Genomic DNA, 23,720 nt, shown 5'->3' on the forward strand with positions numbered 1-23,720 from the left:
GCTATATTGATGTGTTCAACAAAGTGTTAACAGTAGGTTGCTGAAGACACAAAGAAATGATATGATCTCAACACACAGAATATTGGGCACTCAGGTATCTGTCTAAATAAATGAAAATACAATAGGCATATTCAGCGAGTTGGGAAGGAAATAAGCAGATCATCTTTTCTGATGTTTTTCTTCTGAATTTTGTTTCCACTATTTCTGCATATCTATTTATTTATTCAGAGTACAAGTTTGTGAGATGCAGTGTAGGAGTTTAGTGTATCTTTACAATGTTTAATGATCTGATTGGAATGACTCATGTGTTCATCGACTCCTGTTTTTTTGTTTGTTTGTTTGTTTTTTGGTGTGTTTTGTTTTGTTTTGGTGGGGTTCCATTCAGAATCCTTTCCATTAGCTATTTTGAATAAAGCAATTGGGTATCATCAACTGGTTGCTCTACTGTGGTATCAAATATTCCAAATTTCTCCTTCTGTCTAACTGAACCCCTGAACCCTTTACCCACTGGCTCTGTCCCAGGCTTCTTCCAGGTTCCAGGCTCTAGCATCCACCATGTTTTTGTATTTTTTGATTTTTTTCTTGCTTTTTCTTTGTTTCATCTTTCAGATCAGTTCGAGCTTTTGCATATAAGAAAAATACACTTACCATCTATCTCTGGCTTATTTCCCCTAATACAATGTCCCCCAGTTTCACCAGTGTTTTTGCAAATGACAGAGCTTTTTTCTAGTTATTATCAAATAGCATTCCATGGTGTGTACACACCGCATTTTGTCCATTCATTCATCTGTTGATGGCAACCATGGCTGCTTTGATTTCTTGGCTCCTTGGCCTGCTGATTTCATTTCCTTATTTTCTTTGGGGCTATACCCAGTAGTGCAGTTGCTGGGTCATGCAAGAGTACTAATTTTGGCTATTCTGAGGAAGTCCCACAATGTTTTCCACAATAACTATACCAATTTACATTCCCATCGGCAGTGTGGGAGAGTTCCCTTCTCTCCTCTTCCAGACTAGAATTTGTTTTAAAAATCTTTTTGGTATGTCAGTTGAAATTGAATAATAGTAGTTTCTATGTTAACAAAGTGTGTGTGTGTGTGTGTGTGTGTGCACATGTGTTGAATGACAGATTGATATCTTACTCCTTAGTATGTTATACAGTCAAACAACAAGTGTTTATCAAGGAGAAAAGATCAAAATCTTTTTGGTATGTTAATTCAACTTGAATAATGATGGTTTCTATGTCAACAATCTCCCTCTCTTTCTTTGTGAGTGTGTGTGTTGGGTGTGTCTTAAAATGACAGATTGGTATTTTAGTTCCCTGGTATGTTATCCTGTCCAGCAAGTGTTTACCAGGGAGAAAGATCAGTTGTAAATGGTATTATATTTTCTTTTGACTTTTAAAATATGTATAAGTTTCTATCAGAGACGTGCAGGAGCCTCTGTGGCTGTGCTTTGGATTCCCTGAATGGCAGAGAATCCTAGCCTTGTGTTGAACAGTAGAAGACAGCAGGGTGAATCCCTTTTGATTCATTAGAAAGTCATGTATCCTAAAAGGAACCACCTCCCCTCTTTGTTCTGCCCCTCTTATATCACCATGCACTCTCTGTGCAGTCCTTTGTCTGAGAAAGATTTAGAAATGGTTTACATTTTCTGTATCTAGCTTGCCATTTTATAAGATAAAACTGCTGGGAAAGTCCCAAGGACAAAGGCCAGGCTTCACCAGCCATGTTGGCTCAACGAGTTCACTATAAATATAGATTATTTTATAAACAGTTCAGCATAGCAACAGTGACCTTAATTGTCTCCTATAGCAATTCCACAAGCATTGAAAGAAACAAAGAGTATCCATTCTAAATAAACCTTTGTTTATTGCTTCTTGAAAGGAAGCACTTTGAATGTATAGTTCTCAATTTCTGTAGCTGTAATAAGATTTATAGGCAATTTAAATATTTTTTTCTCTTGTGCTTGCTCAGTGCTCAGCACATTAGGAACATTCTGAAGAATGGAGCATATTGCATGGAACAACTTGGCCAAAATAAAATGGAAATAAATGTAATAAGTAGTTGTAGCTTGGTACTAAGTGACTCACTCAGAAAAGCAAAATAACCAGAAGTTATGTGAAAGCCCCACAGGGGTCCACTTCCCTTCAACACTCTGCACACAGTAGGTGCTCAGTAAATACTAAGAAGTATGGAAACAATAGTGTGACCTTTTTAACGATTTGGCTTGCCATCGTTATCTTAAGGGTGTATTCAAGTAACAGTTACCTCATGACTACTTAGCCTCATGAGTTAATGTTTACAAAGTGCTTTGAACTACTTAGAAAAAAAAAAGGGGGACTGTTTTTGTTGGCACTGTGGCATACTTGCCAAGGTACATAAATTCTTCCAGCTTCTGTCCTTCAGCTGCCAGGGCTGTGCCCTCCCTCCGTGCAAGGCTCAGCTCTGCCATTAGTCCAGTCGATACTGCCTCCTCTAGCCTGCTTCAACACAGGTAGGGATGGGCTGGGAACGGAACAAACTTTGAACAGATATCTTGACGGACTCCAGGGAAAGTCTGGGAAAGTAACAATAGAGTCTGTTTTAATGCCTCTTAGAGCATTTCATGTCAAGAAGGGGCCAGGAACCTGGTCAGCCATGGGGGAAATTATGGGGCATCCGCTCGTCAAAGAGGCAGCATCAGACTCGATTCTAATGGGAGTACAGAGGTGTATAGACAGTCTGGAGTATATGATGAGGTTAGGTTTATGGATTTTTAAGGGGATTATATACATAGTTTGACTAGTGTTGGGCTATCGTCCTGTTATAAAGTACTCATAAGACAGATTTCCCTTAGATAGGCAAGACTTATATCTATTGTGATTTCTTTTCCTGTACTTTTTATTTTTTTCCTTTTTCATGTTCCATGATTGCAAACAGCAGTGTTCGAGCCCACATGCAGTCAGTATATGCTGGGCTGGTTTCTAACCTGTTTGTCATCGTCTCCAAACACACTGTCATTAGGTTTAGGAATGTGGTGAATAAACAGGCAGACACTGGTCTGAAGAACACATGCTGTGGTTTCAGTGGAGAATGGGTGTCCACCTGAGTGAAATCAAGCAAGAGTTTTTAGTTTGCAGGTTACAGCAGATTAACTTTCAGCTAATCACACACAGTAAAGCTTTCAAAGTAATACAGTAGCAGGCTGCAGATAAATCGAATGGCTCCCGTGGAAGAGCTTGCTTTAAAGGTAGCAACAACGCCTATTTTCTGCACCGAAGTCACTTGTTTTCTAACGCACACCGTGAGGTTTTCTGTGTGGGTGGAAATTTTCCATAATACATATTTATACCATAGCTGCTGTCCATGTGGCACATTTGCTGTCTCAAAACTGTTTCTAGGGACTCAAAATGAATGTCATGTGGGCAAAACCCAACATGGTATTCTGTTAAAGCGATAGACCACAAAAAAAAAAATGATGCTCGCTCTGCTTCAAAGAAAACCCCAGCTATGCGTGGCTATAACTGAATGCTGGGAAGTTAACTAGAAGCAGGTCTTTAGATTTTCAAACAAAAATTATAGACAGAAACTTCCTTCTATCTCAGATGCATTCATTATATTTCTGAAAGAAAAAAAAAACAAGTGGAGCAAAATTTGTAGTTAGAGGATAATACTCGGCTTTAGGTTTTCCAGAAGCTCGTAGTTCACATGAAAGCAAGCCTTAAGGAAAACTCCTCTTTGGGAGGGGCTCCAGATACAAAATGCTTTCTTCCCCCTCCCCGTGGTTCACCAGTGAATGAATTTCCCTTTTGGATAGGGCTGTGAATTCACACACGAGGCATTGAATTATATATATATATATATATATATATATATATATATGTGTGTGTGTGTGTGTGTGTGTGTGTGTGTGTGTAACTCTCTCTCTCTCTCTCTCTCTCTCTATATATATATATATATATATATATATGTGTGTGTGTGTGTGTGTGTGTGTGTGTGTGTGTGTGTGTGTGTAACTTTCAGTCCCTGTTTTGGAAGAAATAGATGGCAGATCCTTTAAGTAAAATGAGGTGCTTAGGATGAGCTAGGGCCACACTGCACTTCCTTTTCTGCCTGTAAGTGTCTTGTGGCCTTGCAGGGGGCTGTGAACTCCCATGAGTAGAGCAGACAAGACTTCACTTGCTCTGGCTTAGAGAGCAGGGGATGTTCTCGCTGACATTTACCAGCTACAGTCCTATGGTAAGTCTCAGTGTGGAAAGGGGGTATCGATTTTTAACCATGCATTATTCTAGCTGATTTGAGGTAGGGGAGAAAGGGAACACATTTTAACCAACTGTCGTATATTAAAATAAATAAATTATTGTTTGGATTTCTTTCACTTGTGTGTTTAGGGAGGAAGGTTATTAGACCTTTGGGATTTCTTTTCTAAAAACTTTTGGACTTCTACACTTTGTTTGAAGATCTGTTTATATATATGAACACACACATAGATAATAGCATAGGTCACTTTATTTGCTGGTGGATTTATTTGCCATCAGGGGAATGCTGAACTTATGACATGTAGATACATTTTTACCACTGTCAGAAAGGTTTAATGAACCTGAGAGTGTAGCATCATTGCAAGGAGAAGGGCAAAGACAAGAGACAGGTCTAGAAAGTGGATACGAAGTCACGTTTAAACTGACTGCACAATGGAAGTCAAACACGGCATTCTGATGATTTAGACAGCATAAGGCAATTAGTGGGAATTTACTCTGTGTGCATATGTGCACGTATACATGTGTGTGTGTAAATTGGACACTTCTTGTCCTTTCAGCTCTGTATCATCTGCAAGGAACAGATAACTAAACATTTTAGTTGACAGACCATCACTTCTGTGGCTGCTAGAAGAACAAGTTGGTGAATTTCTGACTGAGGTGGTCAGAGCTCAGGCAGGAACAACTGACAATCAAGACACCAGCAAAAAAATGAGCTTTGAGCCAGACTCAAAGTATTCTCTTAAACCCTGTTGTCTGCATTACACTTTAGGGTTAGAGCACCAGGGGTCAGACCATTGTGTCCAGGGAGCCTTTGTTAAGTACTCTTTGGTGTCTTAGAAGAATGACACAACACAGTGGACCTCATACTTTGATGCACATAGGCTCCAGGGGAGCATTTAAATAAGCATAGGCCTGAGATCTCAGTCCTGGTAATTCGGAGTCTTCAAATCTGAGTTGGAGGGTTTATGCCTCAGAGAATATTTTGTAATGGATACAGGCATTAGAGAGAATGTACCTCTTTTTCATTGTAGTCTCTCTGCCCCTGCCTCTGCCTCTGTCTCTGTCTCTCTCTCTGCGTGTGTGTACACATGCACGTACACGTGTGTCTGGAGGTGCTTACATATATAGAAACACACGGAGGCAAAAGGTTTATGTGGGAATGTCTTTCTCAAGGACTTGTCCACTTAATTATTTTTGAGACAGGGTCTTGAACTGAATCCAGAGCCTTTCATTTTGGATAGGCTTCCCTAGAGTCAGTGAGCTCTAGGGAACCACTAGGGCTACAGTCCTGCCTTGCCACACTCAGATTTTATGTAATTATTGGGATCACAACTCAGATCCTCATACTTGCGCAATGATTAACTTATACACTGAGTTCTCTCCCCAGGCTCTTCAATTTAGTTTCGTTTGTCTGAGATAGAATCTCCTTCTGTAGTACAGGCTGGTCTGCCCTTGCTGATCCTTCTGTTGCCAGAGAACTGGGATGATCTACCACACACTCAGTTAGACAGCCTTGCTTTGAAAGAAAGTTTTACAGGTTCTCTAGCTATCCAGTGTTAGAGGAGGAATGTCAGGTGTGCCCTGTATGGCAGAAAAATGTCATAGATAGGATGGTAACAATAACTAGGGGACTGGGTCTTAGGTCAGAGGGTCAAAGGCCAATGTGTGCTGGTAGGTCTTACACTGGACAGTGGATAAGGACAGCCCTGGGGATGTAGCTCACTGTGGGCATGCTTGCTCAGCACACTTGCCCTGGGTTAGATATACTACAAACCATGATTTAGATAGGAGGCAAATTTTCTCACCCCTATGAAGGTTTTTCTCTAAGAGTAATAGTGAGTAACCAAGACAGGACCAGTAATTACAATTACAATTGATCCCACAATGGCGTGTCAGTCAATAGTTCAATTGATTTTCCTTGGGAAGATCATTATGAGAACCACTAAAAGAGAAGAAAGTGTAGTGCATCTGATTCTGTGATTTGTTCACACCTACCACTCACCATGTATGGCAGCGATGCATGGAGAAAATGTGTAAAGTAAAGAAGAGGGTACAGGGATCAAGCTAAGTACTATAGACATGCTTGCATGGTAGGGTCTATGGAGTCAGCTGGTCAGCTCCCAAGCAACCAGTCCCATGTACTCTCTGCAAATTGCAGCTCTAGAAATAAAACAAACAACACTGATACATCTCATGTTCTCTTCTTAAAGACAAAAATGGAATTGGGAGAACTCATATGACCTGATAAGAACATTAAGAAACTGATACATGCAGAACCCGAAGGATGGTGGGGTGAAGGGCCTATTGTCACAGTTTCTATCACTCAAGACTAATTTTTGGTCTTCTCTTCCACTCTCCATTTACTGCAACTTGGCATATTTGGTAATATTCAACTATCTTAGCTTATGTTTTCCCATTGACAGAATAGTTCTTGAACTACTAGCTAGCTAGTTTAAGAAATTTTGTTTGAATCATTACTTTTTTAGTTTCTTTAACCACAAACAAAACTTTTAACTTAAATATAGTTCTATTAGTATATTCTCATTTTCACAAAATCATTGAATGTAATGAAGAAAGAAAAGGGATTCCACAGTAGCTACCATTTTGAACCCCTGTCATGTGCTGGGTTACAGTGCAGGAATAACCCCATTAGGAGGTACTGCTGTGACTGTTTCTACCATGAATTATGAAATATCACACAGCTAGAAAATATTTAATTATTTTAGATGAGTAATTTTAATGTACCATTAATTTGCCGCAAATGATTTTCAGAGAACCCTAAAAGATAATGAAAAGGCAGTACAATAGAAATTCTATCTAGGTTTGACTCTCTGTGTATAGTTTGCAGTGACTGATAAGCAAGACAGTCCAATTTCTCTTTGCCTCAGTTAACTTCATCAGTTAAAAACAAGTGTGTGCAATTATGCCGTGCTGTGTTCTTAAGTTTATAATATTTCTGAAAGCATTTGAAAATCTTGATGGTGTTCTTCAACCAACGTGTGTCCCTACTCCCTACATCTTTCTAACCCAGGCCCATTGCCTGTTAGATGCAAAGCTATGGACTTTCTAGGTAGCACATTTCCTTATGTCAAGCCCTGCCTTGAAAATTGGAAGCCTGCCTTAGGATTAGACATCATTAGGGTTTGCCAGAGCTTTGCTGTTCTATGAATCATATTATGGTACTCGTTTGAATGTGTGTTAATATATAGTAATATATATATATGTTAACATATATGTGTATATATATACATATATATTTATATATATGTATGCTATTCCTCTCCACCTCAAATTAGAGTCAAAATTTAAATCCATTGCTCTCCTATTCTATAACCTGTTTTCATTCATGTGAGTCTGCTTTTCTGAGTCCTGTCATCGTCAAATCTTCATAGCTTGATCTTTGATTTAGAGTTTCTGCTTCATCTTGTTGTCTAAATGTCATGTTAATAGCCAAGGGACTAATTCCAGTCTTTCTTGTGACTCTTCAGATCATGATGTTTCTACTTTTATTAATGAGTTTATGATATAGTCAACTTGCCAGGAGCACAGGTATTAGAAGTAACATTTCCTCTTCCAATCACTTAAACTTTGCCAAGTTTATCTTTTCTTTTGGCAGATCCTTGAGGTGTTGTCTTTCTATAGTAAACAGAAACACAACACAATTCAGTATTATGAAAGTTTCGATCTCAGCCCATTTAAAGGTATCCACTCCAAAACTGTGAGTCAAACACAAGCTTTTGGGTGGAAGATAGTGGTGTGTACACAGTCTGGGATACAAGCGTGTGATTAGCTCAGGGCTCTCCTTTCCAAGTCTTTTTCTTTCCTTAGAGATGTGAAGGAGGATTGCCCAGGCTATTTTAGGTGCATATATGGAAGCCAGTACTGTCTCTTTTTCTTACAGGTTTGAGAATGCTTTTCTTATTGGCTCAGTGGTGAGAGGTTTGCCCTTGGGAGCAGATGGAAAACTTGAGCAACACTTTCTTCCTGTCTCCACCCAGGCTGCCTTTCCCCCACCCCCTTTCCAGTCTTCTTTAAGACTTGACTGAAAAAGAGAAAGGCACGATTTGGGGTGGTAGTTGAGAGCAGAAGAGCTATTGGCCTGTCTTTTGGAAAGCTTTGTAGATGGTGCCTTGCTCTGGGTATTCTCATTTGTCCATTATTTTAATCCTGATGTCAGGAGTCCATGTGCCCATGTGCATTTATGAACCGGTGTTGATTGATGCAAAATTGAATCTTTCTGATTTTTATAAGACACTGTCAAGAGAACAACAATGCAGATAAATATGGGTGTTCACATCTATACTTATAGCATGTGTAGACAGAACCAGGAGGATTTAAATGTTGAGCCATGCCTGGGCTATATAGTAAGAACCTGTCCCTAAAATAAAAAAAAAGGAAGAAGTCAGTTACAAGTTGAAATCTATTCTGAGAACTCATAGAACTCAATAGTGAGAATACAATTTGGTATTCAAGAGGATGAGAAACACATCCCCCCAACAAGAGATTAGTGGAAAACACTCAATATCACACAATTGCCTTTAAACACTGCACCCTCCCACACACACCGTGGTACAATTGCCAAACACGGATCCAAAACATCCTCAGGCAGTAAACTAGAGCAACAGAAACCTTCATTGACTACTGGTGGCCATTCAGAATAGCACAGCTACATTGCAGGAGTCTAGCAGCTTCTTGCTAAACTAGATATAGTCTTAGCATAAAAATCCAACAACTTGTTGCTTGCTGTGTTTTAAATCAGTTGAAAATCATGCCCTCCAAAACACTTGCACAAGTGTGCACACATGCACGTTTGAGGAGTTTGGTTCCGAAGTGGAAAATGTTGAAGAGAGTACAGTAACCTTCAGCAAGTGAATGAATAGACAAATGATGATAGACATATTTTATTTAGAGATAAAGTGAACAGCTATTTTTATTGGGTAGGAAAAATACAGGGGGGGACTTAACAGCATATTACTAGATGAAATGAGACAATATGAAAAGGTTTTGCACACACACACAAACACACACACACACAGAGCAATATGACATTGTGATAGAGGCAATACTAGGTTAGGGGTTAGGCAGGATGCAAATATCAATGAGATGGAACTTAGGACTTTTAGAGTAGTGAAACCATTTTGTACAATGCTACAATGCTGATTGTCCATAATTATGAATTTGTCAAAGCCATAGAATGTGGAACAGCAGGAGTGAATGAATGGTAATATGAACTCTGGACTTGGAGCGATGATAGCGTGTCCTACACCACTGTGATGCAGGATGCTGGTAATGGGGAGGCTGCCCACCATTGGTGACTGAACAGATGGGAACTCTCTCAACTTTTCACTCACTACCTTCTTGCAAGTCTAAGTCTGACTTAAAAATTAAATATATTAAAACTTATTTGATATAAATAATACTATTATAGTTATCCAGACAGAGCAGACTTCATCATTTGGGACAGAATGATGTTATAGGACTCCACTCCTTGGATAGAGGTTGACTATAATATCATGGGCATTATTTGATTGATCCTCTACTTGCTGCAAATATTTTATTTACTTTTTCATTTGTTGGAGATGGTGTCCCAGTGTGTAGACTGCACTGGTTTTCACTGACAGAGAGACATCATCCTCTGCCCTCTGAGTGCTGAGAATAGGAATGGCCACCACTACATACAGCTCTGTCTGTGTGTTCATTCTGAGGTGACTGGGCAGGAGCTCAGAAGGTGCAGAGAGCCCATCCCTTCCTGGAAACCTGATCCTAGACAGAAAGCACACTGTACCTTCCATGTTACCAAGAACTGTACATCACATTTAACCGTTCTGAGTGATGCAATTGTACAATGACTGTTACGCAGAAAAAAAAAAAAAAGTTAGTCCCCGCAATTCCATTTTCTTAGAAAACTTCTGTGTTCATAACTCGAGTTGGCTTTTAAAGTAGGTTAGGAGAACCAGAAACCACCAGAAGTTGAAGCTGGCAAGTTAGACAGAGTGAGGGTAGGATCGTGTGTATTTTGTAAAATGTTTATAGCAAACACAGAGATAACCACGGGAGGTAGGGCTTATTTCAGATAAAGGTGGGAGGAGAAAGAAACGGGGTAGTAAGTCAGATAGAGAAGAAAGGTCAGATTGCCACGCATGGTGAGAGGTGCAGCAGGCGATCACACATCTGAAGCCAAAACAGAGCTAGGCAGGTGCTTAGAGTAAATAAGCTCCACAGAATATTGGCTAGCTACTCAAAGCAGGGCAGCACACAGCATGACTGCAGAAATGACCAGCACACAGCTTGACTGCAGGAATGACCAGCACTTCTCTATGTGGGGAGTATGTTGAGAAAAGACATAGTGCTCTTCAGACAGTTCAGTTCTCAGACAAACAGGTTTTTAATAGATTATATCAATTTTCAACTTTGTCTCTGAAATACTCTAGATCAGATATTTTCAAAAGAATGAGTCTTGGGATTCAGTCTAGCATTTTCTCTCTGTTTTTGCCATTGACAAACTTTCTCATTTATGTTAAATTATAAATTTGGGGCTGGGGTAAACAGCAAAAGCAAATGTGATTAGTCTGTTTGCTCTTGCCTTACTTACCATCGTCTAGATGTCTGGAAGTGTCCGGCTTTACTATCAGTTGGACATTCTAAAGCATCTCACAGGACTGCGAGAGCCTCGCTATTTCATTCAAACATTTCCTTCCCCAGGGGCATGGACACTCTCTCCTCTGCTTGCCTACAGGCAGTGCTCCACACCCAGGAGAATTTATGGTCTTTATATTTCCTTTCACCTGCTTATCTGGTCTCAGCAAAGCTTCCCAGAGTCAGGCCCTTATATACATGTCCTCATTAAAACACACCCACGATCAATACACTGAAGTTTCTATCTTTGGCTTCTACTGAATTTTTCAAATTACTCTGGGGCACAATCCTGTTCCTTTATAAGAACCTGTTTGCCACCACTCAAAAGCACAAAGGCCAACAGTGAGGGAAGACTTAAATAGTTCACACTGGCTAGGCAGTGGTGGCACACGCCTTTAATCCCAGCACTTGGGAGGCAGAGGCAGGTGGATTTTTGAGTTCAAGGCCAGCCTGGTCTACAGAGTGAGTTCTTGGACAGCCAGGGCTACACAGATAAATCCTGTCTCAAAACACCAAAACAAGCAAGCAAACAAACAAACAAACAAAAAATAGTTCACATGGACAAGAACAATGTTTTCTTTCATTTTCTTTTTTAGAAGACATTAGTACATTTCTGAAAATTAAAACAAATACGTATTTACACCTAATAGACTTTTCAGGAACAAAGTATTTAAATTTTATTTTCCATTGAGTCATCACTGAATTATTTTCATAGAAAGAATGTTTTCTTTCCACTCAGGCGCAGGAGACTGTGTTGGGTCCCCCACTCAGGATGAGAAGTTGGTCTATGCAAACAAGCTGTCATTGAGTCCTGGGGCATTAATCATCACAGCACACACATTGCTCTGCTTCACTGTGCTAAGCCAAAAAGAAGATGCCTGTGGCTTCACACTCCTCCACTCTCATCTTCTCCCATCTCTTCCTTCTCTCTGAAGGCAGTTTTGGCTGCCACCATAAAATTATCACTAATGCCAAATTTTCCAATGCAAATGGTGTTGTGTTTATTTCTGGGAACTTCACATCCCTCAGAGTGGTCATTGGGGGCATATTTCTACTGGAATTTTGTTTATAGTTTTGTAGGTATCAAAGTTACTGTCAGAATTCAACAATGCTAATCAAAACTGAAATATGATTAGGTGGACTCGGATGTTTCTGGAACCATTAAGGGTTCACAAGTCTGGAGCTGTATCAGCCTCACATACTCACTTACCATGTCTTCTATCTGTCTTTTACCTTTTGGTGATTCTTGCTGCCGTTAATTTCTGATGTGTACACTGCCATCATTGCTTCTAGCTCTAGCATTCATATATTCATTTAGCAGAGAAGGTCAGAGGACTTGAGAGCTAGGGAGAACAAGCAACCATTTGTGGTCACTCTGTTTACAGAGAGCTAAGAATGAAAACCAAGGAAGAGATTTTTTGACCCTCAAATAAATAGAATACTAGTGTAAATAGATAGTCAGAGAGCCAACCTATCATGGTAGGAAAACTGTCTGTGCTATGACAATGTAGCATATAAGAAGGCCATTTGAGAGTGGCTTTTGGAAAGAGTAGTCGGGGAACATTCCTTGGAGCAGTTACCTAGAACCAGAAAGAGAAGAATTTAAAACTAAGAGGCATTCTGCTTCTAGGTTCTCCTTCAGTGGGATACTCTGGGATTCCAGAAACTCCCAGATCACAGAACAAATATCCCCCAAAGCAGCCAGGCCATGTTTTTGTCAAACACTGGAGAAAGGAACACCTTAAATTTCTATTATCTTGCTGACAATGTGCAACATTTACAGTCCCCTGGCTGCAGAAAGCTTGCATGATGAGGTGAAGTTAGGACAGGACTTTGGTTGTCTCTAGTCACAGAAAAGAAGAGGCAGCTGTAACATCCCAGTGAGCTGAGAGCCTAAAAACCCAAGAGGTGTTTAACCACAATGTAGGCCATGGGGGCGTTATTTCTTGGTTTACTGAAGTGATGCCACACTCGGCGGCCTTCTAGTTGAAGTAGCCTTGAACTGATGACCTATGATTAAATGGTACTTCAAGGATATCAAGGTAGTTGCCTCTCTGTTTCCTGGCATGGTTTCTTCTTCCAAATGAGAGGAAAATGATTGGGAAGCCTGGGGCTGATGGTGTATCATACAAATTCTAGGAACAATTTATCTACTGATGAAATTAACTGCTTTCCAAGTATCCCAGGATCCTTGTAGGTGATTTCCCCCTTCAATAACTTCATATAGGGCTAATTAAGGACTCTTCAAGCCCCTATGCAATCATTCCCCTGTGTCATTGAGAATGTTGAGTGTGTGATTTGCTTGGCCCTCTCCATAGTTGTTATAATTCCCACACACATTCATTTATATTCACTACACAGAGACAGACCAGGGAGATTTTATTATTAATAAATCTCTTTGTTTATTTAATATCACCTCCATTTATACCAAAGGGGGCTTCAGTGGCTAAGCTAATGAAATTCAGGAAGCAATCCCTTGACCACACTCTGCACAATTCCCCTGTCCTCTAGAAAATTCTCACATGAAAACATTCATTGTTACAGTAATTATGTTACAGCTGAGGAGTTGGTATTGGTTAGAGAATAAAGCAGAGATATATTTGCATGAGATGAAACACTTGGGTCACCAAGCACAAAGTCAAGTCAAGCCACTCTGAGAGGACCAAAATAACACTGCATGTGTTTCTAAGCTACAAGGGTAGGCTACATCAAACAGGAAACAACAGGAGAAGCCGGAGTCACAAAGGAACTTCACTCTTTGAGTACAAGCAGTGCTGTGATGCTACTGACCTGAAATAATGAAACTCAACTGGCCTTCAGTGATGCAGTTACCATGGTTTCATTCTCATATTGGGGACTGTCCTGGGTAACTCCACTGTTTTCCTCTCCCTTAAACTCCAACATGCCATATTTCTAGATAGAACATGGTTTTGTTTCTCTTTAAACAAATTTATAAGAAGCAGAAGATACTTTGGATAAGAAAATAAATGGCCCCACTCTGTTTTATAAGTGACCTTTCCCACTCTATAGAATTTGACTGGGGAAAACTACATGTAAAAAGAAATGAGAATATCTGTGCTCTTTTGACACACTTGAAACTACTGTGTTTTTTTTTTTTAAACTTGGGGAAAGGTAAATGTTAGACACATAGCTATTGTAAGCACAGATCTCCTTGATCTGTGGTTGACCAGTCATCTGTAATACGCAGACAACTTTGTCACACCCAATGAAAACTGTGAAGAAAGGGAAGCGAGCTGGGGAAGTGGGACGGGCGGCTAAGTGTACTGCTCACAGTGGTCTTTTGGCATTTGGAAAATGCAGAAGTTAGCATATTGCTTTCAAAACCATAACTTGCCTCCCTTTGCAAGGACACCTGTGAATGCTTTGGGTTTTTATGTCTTTGATCTAAGGATGCAAAAGGATGCCTTTCTCCCTAAACCAAGTCCATGTCATGCCAATAATCTGTACCTCTGGGTTACTTGAGTATTTCTACTAAAATGTATTGTGTGCTTATTATTGTCTCAAGTATTTCTATAATAATTTAAATTAAATAATACATTGGAAACATTATTTTTATACAGACGTAAATATGGAGGCATACAGAGACAGTATCTCCATTGCATGCTGCCCTAATAGAGAGCTTGTAGCATTATTCAGTCTTTTCCTTTATCTCACCTCTGTTTATCTCAGTGTCCATGTATCATTTACATTTATTTCTGCTTATGGCTTTCTCAAGGCACTTAAGTTATTTCTTGCCATCTAATAGTCATTTGTAAATATGCCTATCTCCTTGAATTGACCTTAAGTTGTTTGAAGTCTAGAAGATTACACACACACACACACACACACACACATATATATATATATATATGTGTGTGTGTGTGTGTGTGTGTGTGTAATATATATATATACACACTTCTAGTAATTGTGCTTAGTAAGAAATGAGCTCAAGGCTTAATGGCTTACATAATCATCCATATTCATTTTGTCCACAGATCTGTTTAGCCTGGGCTCAGTGAACATACATTATCTTCACTAAGGAATAGCTGAGGTGGCTCAGAGTCCAAGGCTGGCATTATATAACAGCTCTATTGCTCACATGGTATACTTGATCTTGTTCTCAGTTGGGACCTCAGGAAGTGCTATGGCTGGAATCTAAATGCAGTATTTCTGTTGAGTAGCTAGCTTCATCAGAACACAGTGATTGACATCCAAAGATGTCAGAAAGAAACTTTCTACAGTTTGCCTGTAAATCTTACAATGCTTTGTTACTGTGGGCTTAGCCAGATTTCAGTGGAGAGAATGTCTCAAACCCTACCACATAGGGATGGCAAGAAGAATGGGATATAATGATGGCAATATCTTTGAAATATGTCTTATGACCAAGTAGGCTTTCATCTCAGGCTCATTTCTCCATGCTTTAGACTTTCGTTTTTCAGTTTTATCAACAGTACATTTCAATTAATGTTTAGGGAATATAACTATTGAATAAAATTTTAAAGGAGGCACCATTCTGCACTGAGCTGGCTTAAAACAGAAGATGTGTAGCTCTTACAAAAAGCCCTGTGCAGAGTCTAAGATCCCATTAGGGACAACTGGTGGGGCTTGTCAGGAAAGGCACATATAGTTATGTTTTCATCTCAAGACTTCTTGGGGCAGTAAAAGGATGTGCTAAATTGAACTTGTAAAGAACACACACCTTTGGAATCTCAATCAATGAGAACATCTATAACCCTTCCTACAGAAGCATTCTTAAACTGCCCAGTGCCCTGATGTTTGAAAGTCTTTATATCAGCAGGAACAGAAAAAGTAGAAAAGATGAACACTAAAAGTGAACATTAGTTTGTGTCGACATTAAAATTGACCTTACTTATCATAGATGCCTCCCAGAGTAGATTACGAAGAACTGCTATCACTCTTGGTCTTCTCACATCAAGAGTAGCTCTCCAATACCATGTGAGGCTTCCCATTAAGGAGCATCTCCTGGACCAGACTTGCAGCATCAGTTGAGAGTAGGGAAAGTACACAGGTAGATGAAATGGCATAGTCACATACCTATTCCAGTATTCATTTCTGTTTTAGCTTACCTTGTCTTTCTTATCCTTCTGACTTCTTGGCTAAGTTCTTCATCCTCTGTCTCATTGGATCTCCCAGCCTATGCCAATTTTCTCTGCATTCAGAGATGTTGATACAGTTACATCCCATCACTTAAAATGATAACCTGCACATCACCCTGCCCCCTGAAAATCTCCCCACCCCACACTTAGTGTGTGTGTGTGTGTGTGTGTGTGTGTGTGTGTGTGTGTGTAAAACACCATCTCTCTTCCTTCTTAGGAGTCTAAATTTGAACATGCAAACTCCATGGGCTGTTCTCACATTTCTATTCTGGTTTAAGTTGAGTTAAGACTAGCAATCAGTAAGTACCTGTAGTAAGGACTTGAGTCAGATATAAAGCTGAAAAAGAACTTAATATGCTCATGTTTAACTATATTTGGAAAACATCTGTCAGATCAACAAAGGCAGTGTCATTTCCTTACTTTCCATGGCTAGGTGTGTGCACAACTACAGCCAGGAGTCTGTTTCCTGGTTACTTGTAGGAGAGGTCTGTCATGCAGCATATATTAGTTCTTCACTAAGATGGATTGTCAGAGTACATTTTTCTCCTGGACTTTGTGGCTCTTTTACTGTTTTGAAGCATTACCTTTCAATATACCTTAAAGGTAAAATTTGCATATACATCCATCCTTGTTTACCTTGTTCCTCCATGGATAATATTCAGCAGTAGAGTACGACTTCATGGTAGTCACTGGAAATTTCTTCAGACACAAAGAAGCAGCAGCTCAAAAGTGAGTGTCGTGATATCATCATGCCATGAGAACCTTTGAGTCTTTGAGTCAGATTCTTCGACGGGAAAATTGATCCAAAGGGCTGTTTGGATTCTCAGTTCTCTAGCAGAGTTCAAGTTGTGGCTTTAAGAATGATTAATTTTGCAAAGCTACAAGACCTTGGCACTTATTGTCTTTTTCACTGTTGATAGCTTCAGTAAGGTAAGAGGAAAAGAAAATTAAATTTCCCAGTGTGGCAAGGTTTTGTGGTTTTAGTTTCCAGCTCTTGGAGCTGAATCTTTTTGCTGGAGTTTTGCTGTGATGCTGGTAATGAAATTGAGGTCAGGCAGCAGAGAAAAATATTCAGACTCACTGCCATTGTCATTGCTGATGACATCATCTTCCCGGTCCCTGATGATGAGTCAGGAATATCGAGTTCTCTTACTGCTCCTTAATTGCCAACATCACAAAGTCCTAACTCCCCATTGCTAATGTTTTGGAGGCCCTGCTCACTGCTACTCTTAACAGCCTACCACTGTTGTAATTCAAGTGCTTATTACCCATTTTCAATGTTATATAGCAGACGTTGAGTTGCCTTCAGCATCCCCTCCTTGCTATAGGTCAACAACCAAATCAGTTTCCCAAAAATAATTTCTACTAAATAAAGTAATTTTTACTTTTATGATATAATCAAGTCCAAAGTTTTTAGTATCTATCTATCTATCTATCTATCTATCTATCTATCTATCTATCTATCTATCTATCTATCTATCTATCGGTAGAGGTAGAGGTAAAGGTAGAGATAGAGATATGGGCCTCACCTAGAATCCTCAGTAAGGTGCTTGGTTGTTATGCACTCACTACACTCAACAAACACCAAGTTGCTTTTGTTTCTGGTCCTTCCATTAGGTTCTCTCCTCTTGTTAGCTCCCCTGACAGTACTAACCTGGGGCACTGTTTCTCACTGTTAAAACTGTCCTTCTTTTTCAAAGACAACTTCTGTCCCTGTCTGGAGGTGAAAGTCACTTCTCTGCTAGAGCCTTTGAAAGAAATTCTTTTGTCCTCCTCCTGCTCCTTCGAGGTGGAGATCAGAGATGTTGTCCAAAATGGGCTCAGGCAGGGCAGAGCTGAAGCTTCTACCATCCTTAGTGTCACTTTCCTTGAGTCAGAGGCAAGTCGTCGGCCTTAACTCAGTGGAGCTCTTTAGAACTGGAGCTTTCGGAGTCTTCTTGAGAAGACCTTAGGTCTGATAGAGCAAATGCAGTACAAATGTATGGTTGGATTGCTATCCAATTACTCCAATTACATTTTTTTAAAAAGAAAATACCCTCAAAATGTGATTTCATAAAGGCCTTTTAAAACATAGTAGACTATGAACATACGTCATGGGGATCACATGATAAGCACTTTTACCTACTGAGCCATGTTGCTGGCCCATAACTAATCACCTAGTGATCTAAACCCAAATTATGTAAGCGATGTCAATAATTGTTTATACAATGCACCAGCATAGAAAGTCTTTAAAACTTCTGGAATATACCACCTTACCTTTATTTTTTACCGTTGTGTTTCTACTGAGCTCTGCTGTTTATTTATGAGAAGAGGAACCCACAGTGTTTATAACACTCTTCAGCTACACTAAGAAGGTCTGATAGACAAGTAAGTTAGTCCAAGATGCAGTGCTATTAAGAATTGTTCATTAAAACCATCAAGATGTTCTTTTTTTTTTTTTTAAAGAAAAGCTTTTTGTTGTATCTTTTTTTCAGATCTTTCCTCTACTAAAGGGTGTAGATTTCAGAGCTCTCTCTCCTTGTAGGTTGAAACTGTCTTTCAGTTTCCTGCTTCAGTTTTGAATGGTGTACCATTTTCCCAGCACTACCTTTGAGTATTTCATAATGTTTTGGGTAATACTATTTATAACAGCCCTGCTATTTGGCCTCTACCAAGTATGTAGCTAATGTATTGGGCACAGCTCTTCCTTTGAAGCTGGTGGGAGCTCTGTATGCACAGATGAAACATGCAGCAAGGGGGCAGGGTGTGTCTACCTTCCCCTCTACTGGACTCTTTCATCATCGTGGAAAAAAAAGTGTTCCACCCTTCTGTAGATAAGAATCATTTTTTTGTACATTTCCTATATTTAACACTGAGACAAAATGCAGTAAAGCAACAACAGCCCTTCTCACCACATCCATGCAGATAAGCAAGTCAGGCAATTAGGACAGCTTGGTAAAAATTGTGACTGGCAAACTGATAGATTTTGATAGTGTTTTCTAGCATGTTCTTGATGGTAAATGCAAGAAGACAGATTAAGGCAATTTCCTTTGCTCCTCTATCCCTCTTACAGAAGGAGGAGAGACTGTATTTCACATTGCCCACTTTCTTGGTGCTTTGCTTGTTAGGATTTGATAGATGGGGGAGCAGCTCAGCCACACTGCTTAGTTCTTCTGTTTGGTCACTGGATGCTTTTCAGTCTTCTTCCTCTAATGTCTTGTTTAACTATGTGGAATTTCTGATGCTCTATAAGTTCCCTTGGAAGTCCTCGTCAATGCTGAATGGACTTCTCTTTCAGCAAAGCACCATCTTACCTTACCTGGCTGCTCGCCATCACTGTAAGTTTGTCCTTGTCTAGATTTTGAGGGTTCACCTTCTCTAAAACAATGTGTAGCAGAAGCCCCTGTAACAATCTGACCACTTTGAAACCCTGTCACTGAGGTAGTAGCTTCTACACTGTTCACAGACCAGACCTCTGAGACATGAGACAGGCTAAAGGGACTGAAGTTTTCACACTAAAATTCTCCTACGTGCTCTAAACTTACTGGGCAAAGTTGCATTTTCCACATCCAGATCAGCTCCAGTTGCTCTGTTTAAGAAACTCAATAATCTGGAGCTAGGCAGTGGTGGTGCATGCCTATAATCTCAGAACACAGAGGCAGAGGCAAGAGGATATCTATGAGTGTAAGACCAGGCATCTACAGAGCGAGTTCTAGGTCAGGAAAGGTTACACAGAGAATCCAAAATAAGCAATTAATTAATTAATTATTAATCTGGAAGGGACATCCAAAAACAGAGTTTTTGTTTTGCTTTCATTTTGTTGTTGTTGTAGTTTTACAATAATAGGCTGCCATCAAGTATGGTAGCAAACACCAGAAATTCCAGCACTCAGAGCAGATGCGGAAGAATCATCACAGGCCAAAAATTAAAACCAAACCAAACCAACCAAACAAACAAACAACATGAACTCTGAGAAGGTTAGTCATCCAACGTAAGCTGCAGAGGACTGACCAATGGGGACAGACAGGAAGTGGCTTCTGAACACTCAGTTGTGTTATAATTAAATATGGGTGGAATCCAAAGGATGCTTCATAACCAAGAGCTTTTTTGTTGTGGAATGTATTTATGTTTTCTAATTTATTTAGAGTTATTTTCTATGTATTGTTGAATATACTTTCTTTAAAAAGACAGCTTTTTTAGGGAGGGCAAATAAGAAGTTTTTGCAAAGATTACTCACAAAGTTTACCTTTTAAACAGACCAACTCTGAGCAGAAAGACTGTGTCAATGCTGTATGTGTTTTTAAACTTACCATTGTATCAAAATCTTACATTTTTTTCAGCTTCCTACCCTAGAAATCAAGAGTTCAGGATGGGTCAATATTCATTAGAGCATAAGAGCTCTTTCATAGCCACATGGTTCCTAAGAAGGGGTATGCTATTTCCTGTGTGCACATTGACTCTGGTCAATTCTATTGCTTTGGTGTGTTTATTATTTTATTTTTAAATAAAAATTTGCTAACCATGGTTAAATGCATTTCCAACCTTCTCTTAATCATTCCAAATAGTTGAATTTAAAAAAAAATCAAAGCTGTAGATTTATTTAATTCCAAAGAACATGGGAGGGGGAAACCTGTATTCATTCCATTTAGGGCTATTTTCAATGGGCTTCTTCCATGCACCTGAAGAATGAAGCAATTTCCCCTTGCTCTTCTATAATTAGACTTTAGCTTGGAAGACATTTTTTTTTTTTTTTTTTTGTCAGAATAGATGTCAAGTAATTTGGTAGATGTTGTAAAATCAATCAGAGTCTTTAAAAATTTTGTCCTGCCAAGACTGTGAAATACATTTGTACATATTCATTTTTGACTTGATGGATGGGTGACAGGCAGTAGGCAGCAAGATTGAGCACTAAACGCGCCTTGTGTCAGGCTTCAGAAGTCTCAGCAGTCTGATCTGCAGCACATGAAAAGGCATAGGAAAAAAGCAAAACCAGAAATATGTATGAGAATTTGGTCTTAAGTCAGGAAATAGCAGCAAAGAATTATTTTTACTGGGAGATACAGAAAAATCGTAAAACTGGAAGGCTGAGACTTTTGATGAATAAATGAACTGATTATTTTATGTTTTATTGAAAAGTTACATTATCTTAGCCATGTTGAACTCTCAGGGATGAGCTGAAAGAGAGTAAAAATGAGTGAAGGGTTGGAAGGCTGATTTTATGAGGCAAAATGAAAAATAGGCCAAGCTCAACTGATGATTTTCCAGTAGACGGTGGTGTGTTTCTATGGGAAGAGTGGCATTCTGGGAGACCCAGGGCTGGTCCTCATCGGACAGCTCCTTCCAGTGGCCTATCGTATCTTCATACAAGTGGCTGTTCATACAATGGACAAGTGTCCATTTCAGTCAAATGTGGCATTGCATAAGGCAAATTTAATGTCTTCTCACCTTTCAATGTAGTCAGAATACAAAGCAAGTGGAGGTGCAGAGTGCCTGGAGTCCACCTTGCTGGGGAAATGCATCATTTGTACAGCTGGGATGGATGCACATAGACGTTAGGGAGCATCTTCAATCTGCACTGTCGGCATGTGTGCAGTGCTCATTACTTTCTGTCTCACTGCAGAATCCCTTGTGTCTTTTGTATTCGCAGCCATGTCCAAACATCAACCCCTGAAACAGAAAGAATGAAAATAGAAAAATTAATGCAAGTTCAGTTCCTTCTGTGGCATCTCAGCCTGCCCTACTTTTTCCTCAGACCTGGCTTGCATACCAATTTGGGATGTTTCTTTGCAAATCTTGTTAGAGTTTCTCCGCAAGAAATAACATGTTTGTTTGTTTGTTTGATTGATTTTTTTTAAGGAAAAAGAATTATAGTTATAAACCTGTATAAAACTTACAGACTACAGTACTTAGAGCAAACAACACTGAAATGTATTTCTCTCTGCACCTAATTCCTTCAGGAGCCTATGGAACAAGTAAATAATTAACCATCTACTACTTGCTTGGAAAGTGGCGCAGAGCACCTCAGGGTGTTGAGGCAGCACTAGATGATCTTCACTGTTCTTCAAATTCCACAAATTCCAAACTATCCTATATTCTCTCAGGGAAACCACATTTCAAAACTGGAGGAAGGGACCAGACTGAGCCAAAGTCTTTCACTTGAAAACAATAGAAGTCACTCTACCCCTACCCTGTTTGTATGTCCCTAATCACTTCCAACATTCACATCAAACAAATTACATTTTATTTTTCTACCTGAGGAGTTCACCAGTTAAGGTGATTTGGTTTTCTGGTTTCCTGGAACAGTGAGCCACCTTCCAACAGTGAAACTAAGAAGCAAAGTGTGGCAAGTGGCCAGCAAGGGACAAGCTAGGGGCTGGAAAACATCCAGAATGCAACTCATGAACTATTTATAATTTAAAGGGAACACCGACCTTTTGAAAAAGTCAAATCAGATATAAAGGCAGTAAAACAGTGAAGAAGGAAATTCCAGAAATAAAACAGGTAAGGCTACATCAAAGGAAAGACTGGTGGTCCTGAGTCCACCCTGGGCTTCAGTCATCCAGGGGATGCTCAGAAAAGCCTCATGAGAAGTTGGGAAAGGTGAGGGCTATGTTAATGACCCACAATAAAACAAAACAAAACAAAACAAAACAAAAAACCAGAACCAGTCACTCTCACTCAAGGGACACCTCACCTCCGGTTGTTTTTTTTTTTTTTTTTCCCCTCTTGGAGTCAGGCCACAACAGAGGCCTGGCACACCTTCAGGCCTCTCTGTCTCTTCCCCTTAATAAACTATCTGGCTTCTGATCTCTGAGTCTCTACTCTCTAAAGACTTATAAAGACACACAGGGACATGGAACCTTCAGTATCTGCCCTCTAGACTCACATCTGCACCTGTGATAGGATCATTAGTTGCAAATTAAATAAAGTTAATTGTAGTATCTGTTGACTGATCAGGGTTATTCCTACATGGCAGAGAGGATTCCTAACACAGCTATTCAAAGCACTAGTGAGCAGATTATGTATGGGAAGGGAGTCCACAGAGTAGCCAAGGCCCACCTTGCAGACCCTGGACTTGCAGGTGGAAATGTGGACCTGTCACCTGGACTGAACAGAGGAGGAAGAGACACTCCTTTGTGGTTAAGCATTAGCGTGCTGTATATGGAAAGATTTTTCTTGTATGTTACAAGGGAGAAAACATATGTGACATGAACACGGAGGTCTTGAGACAGCTCCTATTTAGAGAGACATACTACAGCATAAGAAGGACTGGGGAATATTAGCAAGCCTCTTCCTTGTTAGTGAGTGTTGTCTTACACACTGACGAGATGGAGCTGAATGCCATAGCCCAGAGAGGAGCGACAGATCGATACAATCTGGCTGCTGCTTCATTCAGTTTCTTAGCTTGTGGCTAAGAGCCAGGGATATATTTTGCTGTCTTTGTTCCGCACGTCACACGTGCTCTGGCAAGCAGCTGCTATGCCTTCGTTTCACTGCTCAGCCCTGATCAGAGTCCTTCAAGAGGTCCTAGCAAAAATTTACATCAGCCCTGGCCAGTAATTACTGTCTCTTTCCAGACACAACTCTTACACGTTCTGCATGTTAATGCTCCAGTGCTGTGGACTATGCAGGGTGAGGCTGAAATGCTTACTGTCATAATTGCTATCGCCAGCAAAAACAGTGCATCCTCTCAGCCAGGTATAGTGGAGCATGACTGTAATCCTAGTTATAAGATGCACATGCAGGAGGAC

The 23,720-nt window shown here is 39.9% G+C and overlaps 1 protein-coding gene across 1 annotated transcript in view; it reads left to right on the forward strand.

Annotated features, from left to right (window-relative positions):
- Nucleotides 1–2,409: 2,409 nt before the first annotated feature.
- Nucleotides 2,410–23,720, forward strand: part of Cytip (cytohesin 1 interacting protein) — a 66,022-nt gene continuing 44,711 nt past the window's right edge. The window contains exon 1 of the mRNA XM_021152841.3: nt 2,410–2,493. The gene's annotated coding sequence lies outside the window, so the exon portion shown is untranslated. The remainder of the gene's footprint in view (nt 2,494–23,720) is intronic.

The sequence above is a fragment of the Mus caroli genome, unplaced genomic scaffold, assembly GCF_978045245.1.
Source record: "Mus caroli unplaced genomic scaffold, Mus_caroli_1 scaffold_2, whole genome shotgun sequence".
Classification (NCBI taxonomy): Eukaryota; Metazoa; Chordata; class Mammalia; order Rodentia; family Muridae; genus Mus; species Mus caroli.